Raw genomic sequence first — 22,232 nt, 5'->3', positions numbered from 1 at the left:
CGGTGGTTGGGAATATGCTGATTTTGACGGTGGTTGGGAATGTGCTGATTTTCATGGTGGTTTGGAATGTGCTGATTTTGACGGTGGTTGGGAATGTGATGATTTTGACGGTGGTTGGGAATGTGCTGATTTTCATGGTGGTTTGGAATGTGCTGATTTTGACGGTGGTTGGGAATGTGATGATTTTGACGGTGGTTGAGAATGTGCTGATTTTGACGGTGGTTGAGAATGTGCTGATTTTGATGGTGGTTGGGAATGTGCTGATTTTGATGGTGGTTTGGAATGTGCTGATTTTGACGGTGGTTGGGAATGTGATGATTTTGACGGTGGTTGGGAATGTGCTGATTTTGACGGTGGCTGGGAATATGCTGATTTTGACGGTGGTTGGGAATGTGCTGATTTTCATGGTGGTTTGGAATGTGCTGATTTTGACGGTGGTTGGGAATGTGATGATTTTGACGGTGGTTGGGAATGTGCTGATTTTGACGGTGGTTGGGAATATGCTGATATTGACGGTGGTTGGGAATGTGCTGATTTTCATGGTGGTTTGGAATGTGCTAATTTTGACGGTGGTTGGGAATGTGATGATTTTGACGGTGGTTGAGAATGTGCTGATTTTGATGGTGGTTGGGAATGTGCTGATTTTGACAGTGGTTTGGAATGTGCTGATTTTGATGGTGGTTTGGAATGTGCTGATTTTGACGGTGGTTGGGAATGTGCTGATTTTGACGGTGGTTGGGAATGTACTGATTTTGACGGTGGTTGGGAATGTGCTGATTTTGACGGTGGTTGGGAATGTGCTGATTTTAACGTGGTTGGGAATGTGCTGATTTTGACGGAGGTTGGGAATGTGCTGAGTTTGACGGTGGTTGGGAATGTGCTGATTTTGACGGTGGCTGGGAATGTGCTGATTTTTATGGTGGTTTGGAATGTGCTGATTTTGACGGTGGTTGGGAATGTTCTGATTTTGACGGTGGTTGAGAATGTGCTGATTTTGACGGTGGTTGAGAATGTGCTGATTTTGACGGTGGTTGAGAATGTGCTGATTTTGATGGTGGTTGGGAATGTGCTGATTTTGATGGTGGTTGGGAATGTGCTGATTTTAACGGTGGTTGGGAATGTGCTGATTTTGACGGTGGTTGGGAATGTGCTGATTTTGACGGTAGTTGGGAATGTGCTGATTTTGATGGTGGTTTGGAATGTGCTGATTTTGACGGTGGTTGGGAATGTGCTGATTTTGATGGTGGTTTGGAATGTGCTGATTTTGACGGTGTTTGGGAATGTGCTGATTTTCATGGTGGTTGAGAATGTGCTGATTTTCATGGTGGTTTGGAATGTGCTGATTTTCATGGTGGTTTGGAATGTGCTGATTTTGATGGTGGTTGGGAATGTGCTGATTTTCATGGTGGTTTGGAATGTGCTGATTTTGACGGTGTTTGGGAATGTGCTGATTTTCATGGTGGTTTGGAATGTGCTGATTTTGACGGTGGTTGGGAATGTGTTGATTTTCATGGTGGTTTGGAATGTGCTGATTTTGACGGTGGTTGAGAATGTGATGATTTTGACGGTGGTTGGGAATGTGATGATTTTGACGGTGGTTGGGAATGTGCTGATTTTCATGGTGGTTTGGAATGTGCTGATTTTGACGGTGTTTGGGAATGTGCTGATTTTCATGGTGGTTTGGAATGTGCTGATTTTGACGGTGGTTGAGAATGTGATGATTTTGACGGTGGTTGGGAATGTGATGATTTTGACGGTGGTTGGGAATGTGCTGATTTTCATGGTGGTTTGGAATGTGCTGATTTTGACGGTGTTTGGGAATGTGCTGATTTTCATGGTGGTTTGGAATGTGCTGATTTTGACGGTGGTTGGGAATGTGATGATTTTGACGGTGGTTGGGAATGTGCTGATTTTGACGGTGGTTGGGAATGTGCTGATTTTGGCGGTGGTTGGGAATATGCTGATTTTGACGGTGGTTGGGAATGTGCTGATTTTCATGGTGGTTTGGAATGTGCTGATTTTGACGGTGGTTGGGAATGTGATGATTTTGACGGTGGTTGGGAATGTGCTGATTTTCATGGTGGTTTGGAATGTGCTGATTTTGACGGTGGTTGGGAATGTGATGATTTTGACGGTGGTTGAGAATGTGCTGATTTTGACGGTGGTTGAGAATGTGCTGATTTTGATGGTGGTTGGGAATGTGCTGATTTTGATGGTGGTTTGGAATGTGCTGATTTTGACGGTGGTTGGGAATGTGATGATTTTGACGGTGGTTGGGAATGTGCTGATTTTGACGGTGGCTGGGAATATGCTGATTTTGACGGTGGTTGGGAATGTGCTGATTTTCATGGTGGTTTGGAATGTGCTGATTTTGACGGTGGTTGGGAATGTGATGATTTTGACGGTGGTTGGGAATGTGCTGATTTTGACGGTGGTTGGGAATATGCTGATATTGACGGTGGTTGGGAATGTGCTGATTTTCATGGTGGTTTGGAATGTGCTAATTTTGACGGTGGTTGGGAATGTGATGATTTTGACGGTGGTTGAGAATGTGCTGATTTTGATGGTGGTTGGGAATGTGCTGATTTTGACAGTGGTTTGGAATGTGCTGATTTTGATGGTGGTTTGGAATGTGCTGATTTTGACGGTGGTTGGGAATGTGCTGATTTTGACGGTGGTTGGGAATGTACTGATTTTGACGGTGGTTGGGAATGTGCTGATTTTGACGGTGGTTGGGAATGTGCTGATTTTAACGTGGTTGGGAATGTGCTGATTTTGACGGAGGTTGGGAATGTGCTGAGTTTGACGGTGGTTGGGAATGTGCTGATTTTGACGGTGGCTGGGAATGTGCTGATTTTTATGGTGGTTTGGAATGTGCTGATTTTGACGGTGGTTGGGAATGTTCTGATTTTGACGGTGGTTGAGAATGTGCTGATTTTGACGGTGGTTGAGAATGTGCTGATTTTGACGGTGGTTGAGAATGTGCTGATTTTGATGGTGGTTGGGAATGTGCTGATTTTGATGGTGGTTGGGAATGTGCTGATTTTAACGGTGGTTGGGAATGTGCTGATTTTGACGGTGGTTGGGAATGTGCTGATTTTGACGGTAGTTGGGAATGTGCTGATTTTGATGGTGGTTTGGAATGTGCTGATTTTGACGGTGGTTGGGAATGTGCTGATTTTGATGGTGGTTGAGAATGTGCTGATTTTGACGGTGGTTGAGAATGTGCTGATTTTGACGGTGGTTGAGAATGTGCTGATTTTGACGGTGGTTGAGAATGTGCTGATTTTGACGGTGGTTGAGAATGTGCTGATTTTGACGGTGGTTGAGAATGTGCTGATTTTGACGGTGGTTGAGAATGTGCTGATTTTGACGGTGGTTGAGAATGTGCTGATTTTGACGGTGGTTGAGAATGTGCTGATTTTGACGGTGGTTGGGAATGTGCTGATTTTGACGGTGGTTGGGAATGTGCTGATTTTGACGGTGGTTGAGAATGTGCTGATTTTGACGGTGGTTGAGAATGTGCTGATTTTGACGGTGATTGAGAATGTGCTGATTTTGACGGTGGTTGAGAATGTGCTGATTTTGACGGTGGTTGAGAATGTGCTGATTTTGACGGTGGTTGAGAATGTGATGATTTTGACGGTGGTTGAGAATGTGCTGATTTTGACGGTGGTTGAGAATGTGCTGATTTTGACGGTGGTTGAGAATGTGCTGATTTTGACGGTGGTTGGGAATGTGCTGATTTTCATGGTGGTTTGGAATGTGCTGATTTTGATGGTGCTTGAGAATGTGCTGATTTTGATGGTGGCTGGGAATGTGCTAATTTTGATGGTGGTTGGGAATGTGCTGATTTTGATGGTGGTTGAGAATGTGATGATTTTGATGGTGGTTGGGAATGTGCTGATTTTGATGGTGGTTGGGAATGTGCTGATTTTGACGGTGGTTGGGAATGTGCTGATTTTCATGGTGGTTTGGAATGTGCTGATTTTGATGGTGCTTGAGAATGTGCTGATTTTGATGGTGGTTGGGAATGTGATGATTTTGATGGTGGTTGGGAATGTGCTGATTTTGATGGTGGTTGAGAATGTGATGATTTTGATGGTGGTTGGGAATGTGCTGATTTTGATGGTGGTTGAGAATGTGATGATTTTGACGGTGGTTGAGAATGTGATGATTTTGACGGTGGTTGAGAATGTGATGATTTTGACGGTGGTTGAGAATGTGATGATTTTGATGGTGGTTTGGAATGTGCTGATTTTGACGGTGTTTGGGAATGGGCTGATTTTGACGGTGGTTGGGAATGTGGTGATTTTGACGGTGGATGGGAATGTGGTGATTTTGACGGTGGTTGAGAATGTGATGATTTTGACGGTGATTGGGAATGTGCTGATTTTGATGGTGGTTTGGAATATGCTGATTTTGACGGTGGTTGAGAATGTGCTGATTTTGACAGTGGTTGGGAATGTGATGATTTTGATGGTGGTTGGGAATGTGCTGATTTTGATGGTGGTTGGGAATGTGCTGATTGTGATGGTGGTTGGGAATGTGCTGATTTTGATGGTGGTTGGGAATGTGCTAATTTTGATGGTGGTTGGGAATGTGCTGATTTTGATGGTGTTTGGGAATGTGCTGATTTTGATGGTGGTTGGGAATGTGCTGATTTTGATGGTGGTTGGGAATGTGCTGATTTTGACGGTGGTTGGGAATGTGCTGATTTTGACGGTGGTTGGGAATGTGCTGATTTTCATGGTGGTTTGGAATGTGCTGATTTTGATGGTGCTTGAGAATGTGCTGATTTTGACGGTGGTTGGGAATGTGCTGATTTTGATGGTGGTTGAGAATGTGCTGATTTTGATGGTGCTTGAGAATGTGCTGATTTTGATGGTGGTTGGGAATGTGCTAATTTTGATGGTGGTTGGGAATGTGCTGATTTTGATGGGGGTTGAGAATGTGATGATTTTGATGGTGGTTGGGAATGTGCTGATTTTGATGGTGGTTGAGAATGTGATGATTTTGACGGTGTTTGGGAATGTGATGATTTTGACGGTGTTTGGGAATGTGCTGATTTTGACGGTGTTTGGGAATGTGCTGATTTTCATGGTGGTTTGGAATGTGCTGATTTTGACGGTGTTTGGGAATGTGCTGATTTTCATGGTGGTTGGGAATGTGCTGATTTTCATGGTGGTTTGGAATGTGCTGATTTTCATGGTGGTTGGGAACGTGCTGATTTTGATGGTGGTTGAGAATGTGCTGATTTTGATGGTGGTTGAGAATGTGATGATTTTGACGGTGTTTGGGAATGTGCTGATTTTGACGGTGTTTGGGAATGTGCTGATTTTCATGGTGGTTTGGAATGTGCTGATTTTGACGGTGTTTGGGAATGTGCTGATTTTCATGGTGCTTGGGAATGTGCTGATTTTCATGGTGGTTTGGAATGTGCTGATTTTCATGGTGGTTTGGAATGTGCTGATTTTGATGGTGGTTGGGAATGTGCTGATTTTCATGGTGGTTTGGAATGTGCTGATTTTGACGGTGTTTGGGAATGTGCTGATTTTCATGGTGGTTTGGAATGTGCTGATTTTGACGGTGGTTGGGAATGTGATGATTTTGACGGTGGTTGGGAATGTGCTGATTTTGACGGTGGTTGGGAATGTGCTGATTTTCACGGTGGTTGGGAATGTGCTGATTTTCATGGTGGTTTGGAATGTGCTGATTTTGACGGTGGTTGGGAATGTGATGATTTTGACGGTGGTTGAGAATGTGCTGATTTTGACGGTGGTTGGGAATGTGATGATTTTGACGGTGGTTGAGAATGTGATGATTTTGACGGTGTTTGGAAATGTGCTGATTTTGACGGTGTTTGGGAATGTGCTGATTTTCATGGTGGTTTGGAATGTGCTGATTTTCATGGTGGTTGGGAATGTGCTGATTTTCATGGTGGTTGGGAATGTGCTGATTTTCATGGTGGTTTGGAATGTGCTGATTTTGACGGTGTTTGGGAATGTGCTGATTTTCATGGTGGTTGCGAATGTGCTGATTTTCATGGTGGTTTGGAATGTGCTGATTTTCATGGTGGTTTGGAATGTGCTGATTTTGATGGTGGTTGGGAATGTGCTGATTTTCATGGTGGTTTGGAATGTGCTGATTTTGACGGTGTTTGGGAATGTGCTGATTTTCATGGTGGTTTGGAATGTGCTGATTTTGACGGTGGTTGGGAATGTGTTGATTTTCATGGTGGTTTGGAATGTGCTGATTTTGACGGTGGTTGAGAATGTGATGATTTTGACGGTGGTTGGGAATGTGATGATTTTGACGGTGGTTGGGAATGTGCTGATTTTCATGGTGGTTTGGAATGTGCTGATTTTGACAGTGTTTGGGAATGTGCTGATTTTCATGGTGGTTTGGAATGTGCTGATTTTGACGGTGGTTGAGAATGTGATGATTTTGACGGTGGTTGGGAATGTGATGATTTTGACGGTGGTTGGGAATGTGCTGATTTTCATGGTGGTTTGGAATGTGCTGATTTTGACGGTGTTTGGGAATGTGCTGATTTTCATGGTGGTTTGGAATGTGCTCATTTTGACGGTGGTTGGGAATGTGATGATTTTGACGGTGGTTGGGAATGTGCTGATTTTGACGGTGGTTGGGAATGTGCTGATTTTGGCGGTGGTTGGGAATATGCTGATTTTGACGGTGGTTGGGAATGTGCTGATTTTCATGGTGGTTTGGAATGTGCTGATTTTGACGGTGGTTGGGAATGTGATGATTTTGACGGTGGTTGGGAATGTGCTGATTTTCATGGTGGTTTGGAATGTGCTGATTTTGACGGTGGTTGGGAATGTGATGATTTTGACGGTGGTTGAGAATGTGCTGATTTTGACGGTGGTTGAGAATGTGCTGATTTTGATGGTGGTTGGGAATGTGCTGATTTTGATGGTGGTTTGGAATGTGCTGATTTTGACGGTGGTTGGGAATGTGATGATTTTGACGGTGGTTGGGAATGTGCTGATTTTGACGGTGGCTGGGAATATGCTGATTTTGACGGTGGTTGGGAATGTGCTGATTTTCATGGTGGTTTGGAATGTGCTGATTTTGACGGTGGTTGGGAATGTGATGATTTTGACGGTGGTTGGGAATGTGCTGATTTTGACGGTGGTTGGGAATATGCTGATTTTGACGGTGGTTGGGAATGTGCTGATTTTCATGGTGGTTTGGAATGTGCTAATTTTGACGGTGGTTGGGAATGTGATGATTTTGACGGTGGTTGAGAATGTGCTGATTTTGATGGTGGTTGGGAATGTGCTGATTTTGACAGTGGTTTGGAATGTGCTGATTTTGATGGTGGTTTGGAATGTGCTGATTTTGACGGTGGTTGGGAATGTGCTGATTTTGACGGTGGTTGGGAATGTACTGATTTTGACGGTGGTTGGGAATGTGCTGATTTTGACGGTGGTTGGGAATGTTCTGATTTTAACGTGGTTGGGAATGTGCTGATTTTGACGGAGGTTGGGAATGTGCTGAGTTTGACGGTGGTTGGGAATGTGCTGATTTTGACGGTGGCTGGGAATGTGCTGATTTTTATGGTGGTTTGGAATGTGCTGATTTTGACGGTGGTTGGGAATGTTCTGATTTTGACGGTGGTTGAGAATGTGCTGATTTTGACGGTGGTTGAGAATGTGCTGATTTTGACGGTGGTTGAGAATGTGCTGATTTTGATGGTGGTTGGGAATGTGCTGATTTTGATGGTGGTTGGGAATGTGCTGATTTTAACGGTGGTTGGGAATGTGCTGATTTTGACGGTGGTTGGGAATGTGCTGATTTTGACGGTAGTTGGGAATGTGCTGATTTTGATGGTGGTTTGGAATGTGCTGATTTTGACGGTGGTTGGGAATGTGCTGATTTTGCTGGTGGTTGAGAATGTGCTGATTTTGACGGTGGTTGAGAATGTGCTGATTTTGACGGTGGTTGAGAATGTGCTGATTTTGACGGTGGTTGAGAATGTGCTGATTTTGACGGTGGTTGAGAATGTGCTGATTTTGACGGTGGTTGAGAATGTGCTGATTTTGACGGTGGTTGAGAATGTGCTGATTTTGACGGTGGTTGAGAATGTGCTGATTTTGACGGTGGTTGAGAATGTGCTGATTTTGACGGTGGTTGGGAATGTGCTGATTTTGACGGTGGTTGGGAATGTGCTGATTTTGACGGTGGTTGAGAATGTGCTGATTTTGACGGTGGTTGAGAATGTGCTGATTTTGACGGTGGTTGAGAATGTGCTGATTTTGACGGTGGTTGAGAATGTGCTGATTTTGACGGTGGTTGAGAATGTGCTGATTTTGACGGTGGTTGAGAATGTGATGATTTTGACGGTGGTTGAGAATGTGCTGATTTTGACGGTGGTTGAGAATGTGCTGATTTTGACGGTGGTTGAGAATGTGCTGATTTTGACGGTGGTTGGGAATGTGCTGATTTTGACGGTGGTTGGGAATGTGCTGATTTTGATGGTGTTTGGGAATGTGCTGATTTTGACAGTGGTTGGGAATGTGCTGATTTTCATGTTGGTTTGGAATGTGCTGATTTTGACGGTGGTTGGGAATGTGCTGATTTTCATGGTGGTTGAGAATGTGATGATTTTGATGGTGGTTGGGAATGTGCTGATTTTGATGGTGGATGAGAATGTGATGATTTTGACGGTGTTTGGGAATGTGATGATTTTGACGGTGTTTGGGAATGTGCTGATTTTGACGGTGTTTGGGAATGTGCTGATTTTCATGGTGGTTTGGAATGTGCTGATTTTGACGGTGTTTGGGAATGTGCTGATTTTCATGGTGGTTGGGAATGTGCTGATTTTCATGGTGGTTTGGAATGTGCTGATTTTCATGGTGGTTTGGAATGTGCTGATTTTGATGGTGGTTGGGAACGTGCTGATTTTGATGGTGGTTGAGAATGTGCTGATTTTGATGGTGGTTGAGAATGTGATGATTTTGACGGTGTTTGGGAATGTGCTGATTTTGACGGTGTTTGGGAATGTGCTGATTTTCATGGTGGTTTGGAATGTGCTGATTTTGACGGTGTTTGGGAATGTGCTGATTTTCATGGTGCTTGGGAATGTGCTGATTTTCATGGTGGTTTGGAATGTGCTGATTTTCATGGTGGTTTAGAATGTGCTGATTTTGATGGTGGTTGGGAATGTGCTGATTTTCATGGTGGTTTGGAATGTGCTGATTTTGACGGTGTTTGGGAATGTGCTGATTTTCATGGTGGTTTGGAATGTGCTGATTTTGACGGTGGTTGGGAATGTGATGATTTTGACGGTGGTTGGGAATGTGCTGATTTTGACGGTGGTTGGGAATGTGCTGATTTTGACGGTGGTTGGGAATGTGCTGATTTTCATGGTGGTTTGGAATGTGCTGATTTTGACGGTGGTTGGGAATGTGATGATTTTGACGGTGGTTGAGAATGTGCTGATTTTGACGGTGGTTGGGAATGTGATGATTTTGACGGTGGTTGAGAATGTGATGATTTTGACGGTGTTTGGGAATGTGCTGATTTTGACGGTGTTTGGGAATGTGCTGATTTTCATGGTGGTTTGGAATGTGCTGATTTTCATGGTGGTTGGGAATGTGCTGATTTTCATGGTGGTTGGGAATGTGCTGATTTTCATGGTGGTTTGGAATGTGCTGATTTTGACGGTGTTTGGGAATGTGCTGATTTTCATGGTGGTTGAGAATGTGCTGATTTTCATGGTGGTTTGGAATGTGCTGATTTTCATGGTGGTTTGGAATGTGCTGATTTTGATGGTGGTTGGGAATGTGCTGATTTTCATGGTGGTTTGGAATGTGCTGATTTTGACGGTGTTTGGGAATGTGCTGATTTTCATGGTGGTTTGGAATGTGCTGATTTTGACGGTGGTTGGGAATGTGTTGATTTTCATGGTGGTTTGGAATGTGCTGATTTTGACGGTGGTTGAGAATGTGATGATTTTGACGGTGGTTGGGAATGTGATGATTTTGACGGTGGTTGGGAATGTGCTGATTTTCATGGTGGTTGGGAATGTGATGATTTTGACGGTGGTTGGGAATGTGCTGATTTTCATGGTGGTTTGGAATGTGCTGATTTTGACGGTGGTTGAGAATGTGATGATTTTGACGGTGGTTGGGAATGTGATGATTTTGACGGTGGTTGGGAATGTGCTGATTTTCATGGTGGTTTGGAATGTGCTGATTTTGACGGTGGTTGGGAATGTGCTGATTTTGACGGTGGTTTGGAATGTGCTGATTTTGACGGTGTTTGGGAATGTGCTGATTTTCATGGTGGTTTGGAATGTGCTGATTTTGACGGTGGTTGAGAATGTGCTGATTTTGACGGTGGTTTGGAATGTGCTGATTTTGACGGTGTTTGGGAATGTGCGGATTTTCATGGTGGTTTGGAATGTGCTGATTTTGACGGTGGTTGGGAATGTGATGATTTTGACGGTGGTTGGGAATGTGCTGATTTTGACGGTGGTTGGGAATGTGCTGATTTTGGCGGTGGTTGGGAATATGCTGATTTTGACGGTGGTTGGGAATGTGCTGATTTTCATGGTGGTTTGGAATGTGCTGATTTTGACGGTGGTTGGGAATGTGATGATTTTGACGGTGGTTGGGAATGTGCTGATTTTCATGGTGGTTTGGAATGTGCTGATTTTGACGGTGGTTGGGAATGTGATGATTTTGACGGTGGTTGAGAATGTGCTGATTTTGACGGTGGTTGAGAATGTGCTGATTTTGATGGTGGTTGGGAATGTGCTGATTTTGATGGTGGTTTGGAATGTGCTGATTTTGACGGTGGTTGGGAATGTGATGATTTTGACGGTGGTTGGGAATGTGCTGATTTTGACGGTGGTTGGGAATATGCTGATTTTGACGGTGGTTGGGAATGTGCTGATTTTCATGATGGTTTGGAATGTGCTGATTTTGACGGTGGTTGGGAATGTGATGATTTTGACGGTGGTTGGGAATGTGCTGATTTTGACGGTGGTTGGGAATATGCTGATTTTGACGGTGGTTGGGAATGTGCTGATTTTCATGGTGGTTTGGAATGTGCTGATTTTGACGGTGGTTGGGAATGTGATGATTTTGACGGTGGTTGAGAATGTGCTGATTTTGATGGTGGTTGGGAATGTGCTGATTTTGACAGTGGTTTGGAATGTGCTGATTTTGATGGTGGTTTGGAATGTGCTGATTTTGACGGTGGTTGGGAATGTGCTGATTTTGACGGTGGTTGGGAATGTACTGATTTTGACGGTGGTTGGGAATGTGCTGATTTTGACGGTGGTTGGGAATGTGCTGATTTTAACGGTGGTTGGGAATGTGCTGATTTTGACGGTGGTTGGGAATGTGCTGAGTTTGACGGTGGTTGGGAATGTGCTGATTTTGACGGTGGTTGGGAATGTGCTGATTTTGATGGTGGTTGAGAATGTGCTGATTTTGATGGTGCTTGAGAATGTGCTGATTTTGATGGTGGTTGGGAATGTGCTAATTTTGATGGTGGTTGGGAATGTGCTGATTTTGATGGTGGTTGGGAATGTGCTGATTTTGATGGTGGTTGGGAATGTGCTGATTTTGATGGTGGTTGGGAATGTGCTGATTTTGATGGTGGTTGGGAATGTGCTAATTTTGACGGTGGTTGGGAATGTGCTGATTTTCATGGTGGTTTGGAATGTGCTGATTTTGATGGTGCTTGAGAATGTGCTGATTTTGATGGTGCTTGAGAATGTGCTGATTTTGACGGTGGTTGGGAATGTGCTGATTTTGATGGTGGTTGAGAATGTGCTGATTTTGATGGTGCTTGAGAATGTGCTGATTTTGATGGTGGTTGGGAATGTGCTAATTTTGATGGTGGTTGGGAATGTGCTGATTTTGATGGTGGTTGAGAATGTGATGATTTTGATGGTGGTTGGGAATGTGCTGATTTTGATGGTGGTTGAGAATGTGATGATTTTGACGGTGGTTGAGAATGTGATGATTTTGACGGTGGTTGAGAATGTGATGATTTTGACGGTGGTTGAGAATGTGATGATTTTGATGGTGGTTGAGAATGTGATGATTTTGATGGTGGTTGGGAATGTGCTGATTTTGATGGTGGTTGAGAATGTGATGATTTTGACGGTGGTTGAGAATGTGATGATTTTGACGGTGGTTGAGAATGTGATGATTTTGACGGTGGTTGAGAATGTGATGATTTTGACGGTGGTTGAGAATGTGATGATTTTGATGGTGGTTTGGAATGTGCTGATTTTGATGGTGGTTGGGAATGTGATGATTTTGATGGTGGTTGGCAATGTGGTGATTTTGATGGTGGTTGGGAATGTGGTGATTTTGACGGTGGTTGAGAATGTGATGATTTTGACGGTGTTTGGGAATGGGCTGATTTTTACGGTGGTTGGGAATGTGGTGATTTTGACGGAGGATGGGAATGTGGTGATTTTGACGGTGGTTGAGAATGTGATGATTTTGACGGTGATTGGGAATGTGCTGATTTTGATGGTGGTTTGGAATATGCTGGTTTTGATGGTGGTTGAGAATGTGCTGATTTTGATGGTGCTTGAGAATGTGCTGATTTTGATGGTGGTTGGGAATGTGCTAATTTTGATGGTGGTTGGGAATGTGCTGATTTTGATGGTGGTTGAGAATGTGATGATTTTGATGGTGGTTGGGAATGTGCTGATTTTGATGGTGGTTGAGAATGTGATGATTTTGACGGTGGTTGAGAATGTGATGATTTTGACGGTGGTTGAGAATGTGATGATTTTGACGGTGGTTGAGAATGTGATGATTTTGATGGTGGTTGATAATGTGATGATTTTGATGGTGGTTGGGAATGTGCTGATTTTGATGGTGGTTGAGAATGTGATGATTTTGACGGTGGTTGAGAATGTGATGATTTTGACGGTGGTTGAGAATGTGATGATTTTGACGGTGGTTGAGAATGTGATGATTTTGACGGTGGTTGAGAATGTGATGATTTTGATGGTGGTTTGGAATGTGCTGATTTTGATGGTGGTTGGGAATGTGATGATTTTGATGGTGGTTGGCAATGTGGTGATTTTGATGGTGGTTGGGAATGTGGTGATTTTGACGGTGGTTGAGAATGTGATGATTTTGACGGTGTTTGGGAATGGGCTGATTTTGACGGTGGTTGGGAATGTGGTGATTTTGACGGTGGATGGGAATGTGGTGATTTTGACGGTGGTTGAGAATGTGATGATTTTGACGGTGATTGGGAATGTGCTGATTTTGATGGTCGTTTGGAATATGCTGATTTTGACGGTGGTTGAGAATGTGCTGATTTTGACAGTGGTTGGGAATGTGATGATTTTGATGGTGGTTGGGAATGTGCTGATTTTGATGGTGGTTGGGAATGTGCTGATTTTGATGGTGGTTGGGAATGTGATGATTTTGATGGTGGTTGGGAATGTGCTGATTTTGACGGTGGTTGAGAATGTGATGATTTTGACAGTGGTTGGGAATGTGATGATTTTGACGGTGGTTGAGAATGTGATGATTTTGACGGTGGTTGAGAATGTGATGATTTTGACGGTGGTTGAGAATGTGATGATTTTGACGGTGGTTGAGAATGTGATAATTTTGACGGTGGTTGAGAATGTGCTGATTTTGACGGTGGTTGAGAATGTGCTGATTTTGATGGTGGTTGAGAATGTGCTGATTTTGACGGTGGTTGAGAATGTGCTGATTTTGACGGTGTTTGGGAATGTGCTGATTTTCATGGTGGTTTGGAATGTGCTGATTTTGATGGTGCTTGAGAATGTGCTGATTTTGACGGTGGTTGGGAATGTGCTGATTTTCATGGTGGTTTGGAATGTGCTGATTTTGATGGTGCTTGAGAATGTGCTGATTTTGATGGTGGCTGGGAATGTGCTAATTTTGATGGTGGTTGGGAATGTGCTGATTTTGATGGTGGTTGAGAATGTGATGATTTTGATGGTGGTTGGGAATGTGCTGATTTTGATGGTGGTTGAGAATGTGATAATTTTGACGGTGGTTGAGAATGTGATGATTTTGACGGTGGTTGAGAATGTGCTGATTTTGATGGTGGTTGAGAATGTGCTGATTTTGACGGTGGTTGAGAATGTGCTGATTTTGACGGTGTTTGGGAATGTGCTGATTTTCATGGTGGTTTGGAATGTGCTGATTTTGATGGTGCTTGAGAATGTGCTGATTTTGACGGTGGTTGGGAATGTGCTGATTTTCATGGTGGTTTGGAATGTGCTGATTTTGATGGTGCTTGAGAATGTGCTGATTTTGATGGTGGCTGGGAATGTGCTAATTTTGATGGTGGTTGGGAATGTGCTGATTTTGATGGTGGTTGAGAATGTGATGATTTTGATGGTGGTTGGGAATGTGCTGATTTTGATGGGGGTTGGGAATGTGCTGATTTTGACGGTGGTTGGGAATGTGCTGATTTTCATGGTGGTTTGGAATGTGCTGATTTTGATGGTGCTTGAGAATGTGCTGATTTTGATGGTGGTTGGGAATGTGATGATTTTGATGGTGGTTGGGAATGTGCTGATTTTGATGGTGGTTGAGAATGTGATGATTTTGATGGTGGTTGGGAATGTGCTGATTTTGATGGTGGTTGAGAATGTGATGATTTTGACGGTGGTTGAGAATGTGATGATTTTGACGGTGGTTGAGAATGTGATGATTTTGACGGTGGTTGAGAATGTGATGATTTTGATGGTGGTTTGGAATGTGCTGATTTTGACGGTGTTTGGGAATGGGCTGATTTTGACGGTGGTTGGGAATGTGGTGATTTTGACGGTGGATGGGAATGTGGTGATTTTGACGGTGGTTGAGAATGTGATGATTTTGACGGTGATTGGGAATGTGCTGATTTTGATGGTGGTTTGGAATATGCTGATTTTGACGGTGGTTGAGAATGTGCTGATTTTGACAGTGGTTGGGAATGTGATGATTTTGATGGTGGTTGGGAATGTGCTGATTTTGATGGTGGTTGGGAATGTGCTGATTGTGATGGTGGTTGGGAATGTGCTGATTTTGATGGTGGTTGGGAATGTGCTAATTTTGATGGTGGTTGGGAATGTGCTGATTTTGATGGTGGTTGGGAATGTGCTGATTTTGATGGTGGTTGGGAATGTGCTGATTTTGATGGTGGTTGGGAATGTGCTGATTTTGACGGTGGTTGGGAATGTGCTGATTTTGACGGTGGTTGGGAATGTGCTGATTTTCATGGTGGTTTGGAATGTGCTGATTTTTGATGGTGCTTGAGAATGTGCTGATTTTGACGGTGGTTGGGAATGTGCTGATTTTGATGGTGGTTGAGAATGTGCTGATTTTGATGGTGCTTGAGAATGTGCTGATTTTGATGGTGGTTGGGAATGTGCTAATTTTGATGGTGGTTGGGAATGTGCTGATTTTGATGGGGGTTGAGAATGTGATGATTTTGATGGTGGTTGGGAATGTGCTGATTTTGATGGTGGTTGAGAATGTGATGATTTTGACGGTGTTTGGGAATGTGATGATTTTGACGGTGTTTGGGAATGTGCTGATTTTGACGGTGTTTGGGAATGTGCTGATTTTCATGGTGGTTTGGAATGTGCTGATTTTGACGGTGTTTGGGAATGTGCTGATTTTCATGGTGGTTGGGAATGTGCTGATTTTCATGGTGGTTTGGAATGTGCTGATTTTCATGGTGGTTGGGAACGTGCTGATTTTGATGGTGGTTGAGAATGTGCTGATTTTGATGGTGGTTGAGAATGTGATGATTTTGACGGTGTTTGGGAATGTGCTGATTTTGACGGTGTTTGGGAATGTGCTGATTTTCATGGTGGTTTGGAATGTGCTGATTTTGACGGTGTTTGGGAATGTGCTGATTTTCATGGTGCTTGGGAATGTGCTGATTTTCATGGTGGTTTGGAATGTGCTGATTTTCATGGTGGTTTGGAATGTGCTGATTTTGACGGTGTTTGGGAATGTGCTGATTTTCATGGTGGTTTGGAATGTGCTGATTTTGACGGTGGTTGGGAATGTGATGATTTTGACGGTGGTTGGGAATGTGCTGATTTTGACGGTGGTTGGGAATGTGCTGATTTTGACGGTGGTTGGGAATGTGCTGATTTTCATGGTGGTTTGGAATGTGCTGATTTTGACGGTGGTTGGGAATGTGATGATTTTGACGGTGGTTGAGAATGTGCTGATTTTGACGGTGGTTGGGAATGTGATGATTTTGACGGTGGTTGAGAATGTGATGATTTTGACGGTGTTTGGGAATGTGCTGATTTTGACGGTGTTTGGGAATGTGCTGATTTTCATGGTGGTTTGGAATGTGCTGATTTTCATGGTGGTTGGGAATGTGCTGATTTTCATGGTGGTTGGGAATGTGCTGATTTTCATGGTGGTTTGGAATGTGCTGATTTTGACGGTGTTTGGGAATGTGCTGATTTTCATGGTGGTTGAGAATGTGCTGATTTTCATGGTGGTTTGGAATGTGCTGATTTTCATGGTGGTTTGGAATGTGCTGATTTTGATGGTGGTTGGGAATGTGCTGATTTTCATGGTGGTTTGGAATGTGCTGATTTTGACGGTGTTTGGGAATGTGCTGATTTTCATGGTGGTTTGGAATGTGCTGATTTTGACGGTGGTTGGGAATGTGTTGATTTTCATGGTGGTTTGGAATGTGCTGATTTTGACGGTGGTTGAGAATGTGATGATTTTGACGGTGGTTGGGAATGTGATGATTTTGACGGTGGTTGGGAATGTGCTGATTTTCATGGTGGTTTGGAATGTGCTGATTTTGACGGTGTTTGGGAATGTGCTGATTTTCATGGTGGTTTGGAATGTGCTGATTTTGACGGTGGTTGAGAATGTGATGATTTTGACGGTGGTTGGGAATGTGATGATTTTGACGGTGGTTGGGAATGTGCTGATTTTCATGGTGGTTTGGAATGTGCTGATTTTGACGGTGTTTGGGAATGTGCTGATTTTCATGGTGGTTTGGAATGTGCTGATTTTGACGGTGGTTGGGAATGTGATGATTTTGACGGTGGTTGGGAATGTGCTGATTTTGACGGTGGTTGGGAATGTGCTGATTTTGGCGGTGGTTGGGAATATGCTGATTTTGACGGTGGTTGGGAATGTGCTGATTTTCATGGTGGTTTGGAATGTGCTGATTTTGACGGTGGTTGGGAATGTGATGATTTTGACGGTGGTTGGGAATGTGCTGATTTTCATGGTGGTTTGGAATGTGCTGATTTTGACGGTGGTTGGGAATGTGATGATTTTGACGGTGGTTGAGAATGTGCTGATTTTGACGGTGGTTGAGAATGTGCTGATTTTGATGGTGGTTGGGAATGTGCTGATTTTGATGGTGGTTTGGAATGTGCTGATTTTGACGGTGGTTGGGAATGTGATGATTTTGACGGTGGTTGGGAATGTGCTGATTTTGACGGTGGCTGGGAATATGCTGATTTTGACGGTGGTTGGGAATGTGCTGATTTTCATGGTGGTTTGGAATGTGCTGATTTTGACGGTGGTTGGGAATGTGATGATTTTGACGGTGGTTGGGAATGTGCTGATTTTGACGGTGGTTGGGAATATGCTGATTTTGACGGTGGTTGGGAATGTGCTGATTTTCATGGTGGTTTGGAATGTGCTAATTTTGACGGTGGTTGGGAATGTGATGATTTTGACGGTGGTTGAGAATGTGCTGATTTTGATGGTGGTTGGGAATGTGCTGATTTTGACAGTGGTTTGGAATGTGCTGATTTTGATGGTGGTTTGGAATGTGCTGATTTTGACGGTGGTTGGGAATGTGCTGATTTTGACGGTGGTTGGGAATGTACTGATTTTGACGGTGGTTGGGAATGTGCTGATTTTGACGGTGGTTGGGAATGTGCTGATTTTAACGTGGTTGGGAATGTGCTGATTTTGACGGAGGTTGGGAATGTGCTGAGTTTGACGGTGGTTGGGAATGTGCTGATTTTGACGGTGGCTGGGAATGTGCTGATTTTTATGGTGGTTTGGAATGTGCTGATTTTGACGGTGGTTGGGAATGTTCTGATTTTGACGGTGGTTGAGAATGTGCTGATTTTGACGGTGGTTGAGAATGTGCTGATTTTGACGGTGGTTGAGAATGTGCTGATTTTGATGGTGGTTGGGAATGTGCTGATTTTGATGGTGGTTGGGAATGTGCTGATTTTAACGGTGGTTGGGAATGTGCTGATTTTGACGGTGGTTGGGAATGTGCTGATTTTGACGGTAGTTGGGAATGTGCTGATTTTGATGGTGGTTTGGAATGTGCTGATTTTGACGGTGGTTGGGAATGTGCTGATTTTGATGGTGGTTGAGAATGTGCTGATTTTGACGGTGGTTGAGAATGTGCTGATTTTGACGGTGGTTGAGAATGTGCTGATTTTGACGGTGGTTGAGAATGTGCTGATTTTGACGGTGGTTGAGAATGTGCTGATTTTGACGGTGGTTGAGAATGTGCTGATTTTGACGGTGGTTGAGAATGTGCTGATTTTGACGGTGGTTGAGAATGTGCTGATTTTGACGGTGGTTGAGAATGTGCTGATTTTGACGGTGGTTGGGAATGTGCTGATTTTGACGGTGGTTGGGAATGTGCTGATTTTGACGGTGGTTGAGAATGTGCTGATTTTGACGGTGGTTGAGAATGTGCTGATTTTGACGGTGATTGAGAATGTGCTGATTTTGACGGTGGTTGAGAATGTGCTGATTTTGACGGTGGTTGAGAATGTGCTGATTTTGACGGTGGTTGAGAATGTGATGATTTTGACGGTGGTTGAGAATGTGCTGATTTTGACGGTGGTTGAGAATGTGCTGATTTTGACGGTGGTTGAGAATGTGCTGATTTTGACGGTGGTTGGGAATGTGCTGATTTTCATGGTGGTTTGGAATGTGCTGATTTTGATGGTGCTTGAGAATGTGCTGATTTTGATGGTGGCTGGGAATGTGCTAATTTTGATGGTGGTTGGGAATGTGCTGATTTTGATGGTGGTTGAGAATGTGATGATTTTGATGGTGGTTGGGAATGTGCTGATTTTGATGGTGGTTGGGAATGTGCTGATTTTGACGGTGGTTGGGAATGTGCTGATTTTCATGGTGGTTTGGAATGTGCTGATTTTGATGGTGCTTGAGAATGTGCTGATTTTGATGGTGGTTGGGAATGTGATGATTTTGATGGTGGTTGGGAATGTGCTGATTTTGATGGTGGTTGAGAATGTGATGATTTTGATGGTGGTTGGGAATGTGCTGATTTTGATGGTGGTTGAGAATGTGATGATTTTGACGGTGGTTGAGAATGTGATGATTTTGACGGTGGTTGAGAATGTGATGATTTTGACGGTGGTTGAGAATGTGATGATTTTGATGGTGGTTTGGAATGTGCTGATTTTGACGGTGTTTGGGAATGGGCTGATTTTGACGGTGGTTGGGAATGTGGTGATTTTGACGGTGGATGGGAATGTGGTGATTTTGACGGTTGTTGAGAATGTGATGATTTTGACGGTGATTGGGAATGTGCTGATTTTGATGGTGGTTTGGAATATGCTGATTTTGACGGTGGTTGAGAATGTGCTGATTTTGACAGTGGTTGGGAATGTGATGATTTTGATGGTGGTTGGGAATGTGCTGATTTTGATGGTGGTTGGGAATGTGCTGATTGTGATGGTGGTTGGGAATGTGCTGATTTTGATGGTGGTTGGGAATGTGCTAATTTTGATGGTGGTTGGGAATGTGCTGATTTTGATGGTGTTTGGGAATGTGCTGATTTTGATGGTGGTTGGGAATGTGCTGATTTTGATGGTGGTTGGGAATGTGCTGATTTTGACGGTGGTTGGGAATGTGCTGATTTTGACGGTGGTTGGGAATGTGCTGATTTTCATGGTGGTTTGGAATGTGCTGATTTTGATGGTGCTTGAGAATGTGCTGATTTTGACGGTGGTTGGGAATGTGCTGATTTTGATGGTGGTTGAGAATGTGCTGATTTTGATGGTGCTTGAGAATGTGCTGATTTTGATGGTGGTTGGGAATGTGCTAATTTTGATGGTGGTTGGGAATGTGCTGATTTTGATGGGGGTTGAGAATGTGATGATTTTGATGGTGGTTGGGAATGTGCTGATTTTGATGGTGGTTGAGAATGTGATGATTTTGACGGTGTTTGGGAATGTGATGATTTTGACGGTGTTTGGGAATGTGCTGATTTTGACGGTGTTTGGGAATGTGCTGATTTTCATGGTGGTTTGGAATGTGCTGATTTTGACGGTGTTTGGGAATGTGCTGATTTTCATGGTGGTTGGGAATGTGCTGATTTTCATGGTGGTTTGGAATGTGCTGATTTTCATGGTGGTTGGGAACGTGCTGATTTTGATGGTGGTTGAGAATGTGCTGATTTTGATGGTGGTTGAGAATGTGATGATTTTGACGGTGTTTGGGAATGTGCTGATTTTGACGGTGTTTGGGAATGTGCTGATTTTCATGGTGGTTTGGAATGTGCTGATTTTGACGGTGTTTGGGAATGTGCTGATTTTCATGGTGCTTGGGAATGTGCTGATTTTCATGGTGGTTTGGAATGTGCTGATTTTCATGGTGGTTTGGAATGTGCTGATTTTGATGGTGGTTGGGAATGTGCTGATTTTCATGGTGGTTTGGAATGTGCTGATTTTGACGGTGTTTGGGAATGTGCTGATTTTCATGGTGGTTTGGAATGTGCTGATTTTGACGGTGGTTGGGAATGTGATGATTTTGACGGTGGTTGGGAATGTGCTGATTTTGACGGTGGTTGGGAATGTGCTGATTTTCACGGTGGTTGGGAATGTGCTGATTTTCATGGTGGTTTGGAATGTGCTGATTTTGACGGTGGTTGGGAATGTGATGATTTTGACGGTGGTTGAGAATGTGCTGATTTTGACGGTGGTTGGGAATGTGATGATTTTGACGGTGGTTGAGAATGTGATGATTTTGACGGTGTTTGGAAATGTGCTGATTTTGACGGTGTTTGGGAATGTGCTGATTTTCATGGTGGTTTGGAATGTGCTGATTTTCATGGTGGTTGGGAATGTGCTGATTTTCATGGTGGTTGGGAATGTGCTGATTTTCATGGTGGTTTGGAATGTGCTGATTTTGACGGTGTTTGGGAATGTGCTGATTTTCATGGTGGTTGCGAATGTGCTGATTTTCATGGTGGTTTGGAATGTGCTGATTTTCATGGTGGTTTGGAATGTGCTGATTTTGATGGTGGTTGGGAATGTGCTGATTTTCATGGTGGTTTGGAATGTGCTGATTTTGACGGTGTTTGGGAATGTGCTGATTTTCATGGTGGTTTGGAATGTGCTGATTTTGACGGTGGTTGGGAATGTGTTGATTTTCATGGTGGTTTGGAATGTGCTGATTTTGACGGTGGTTGAGAATGTGATGATTTTGACGGTGGTTGGGAATGTGATGATTTTGACGGTGGTTGGGAATGTGCTGATTTTCATGGTGGTTTGGAATGTGCTGATTTTGACAGTGTTTGGGAATGTGCTGATTTTCATGGTGGTTTGGAATGTGCTGATTTTGACGGTGGTTGAGAATGTGATGATTTTGACGGTGGTTGGGAATGTGATGATTTTGACGGTGGTTGGGAATGTGCTGATTTTCATGGTGGTTTGGAATGTGCTGATTTTGACGGTGTTTGGGAATGTGCTGATTTTCATGGTGGTTTGGAATGTGCTGATTTTGACGGTGGTTGGGAATGTGATGATTTTGACGGTGGTTGGGAATGTGCTGATTTTGACGGTGGTTGGGAATGTGCTGATTTTGGCGGTGGTTGGGAATATGCTGATTTTGACGGTGGTTGGGAATGTGCTGATTTTCATGGTGGTTTGGAATGTGCTGATTTTGACGGTGGTTGGGAATGTGATGATTTTGACGGTGGTTGGGAATGTGCTGATTTTCATGGTGGTTTGGAATGTGCTGATTTTGACGGTGGTTGGGAATGTGATGATTTTGACGGTGGTTGAGAATGTGCTGATTTTGACGGTGGTTGAGAATGTGCTGATTTTGATGGTGGTTGGGAATGTGCTGATTTTGATGGTGGTTTGGAATGTGCTGATTTTGACGGTGGTTGGGAATGTGATGATTTTGACGGTGGTTGGGAATGTGCTGATTTTGACGGTGGCTGGGAATATGCTGATTTTGACGGTGGTTGGGAAT

This window comes from Myxine glutinosa, chromosome 9, assembly GCF_964187855.1.
Source record: "Myxine glutinosa chromosome 9, kmMyxGlut1.1, whole genome shotgun sequence".
In the NCBI taxonomy this organism is placed as follows: Eukaryota; Metazoa; Chordata; class Myxini; order Myxiniformes; family Myxinidae; genus Myxine; species Myxine glutinosa.
Note: the sequence above shows the minus strand (reverse complement) of the source record.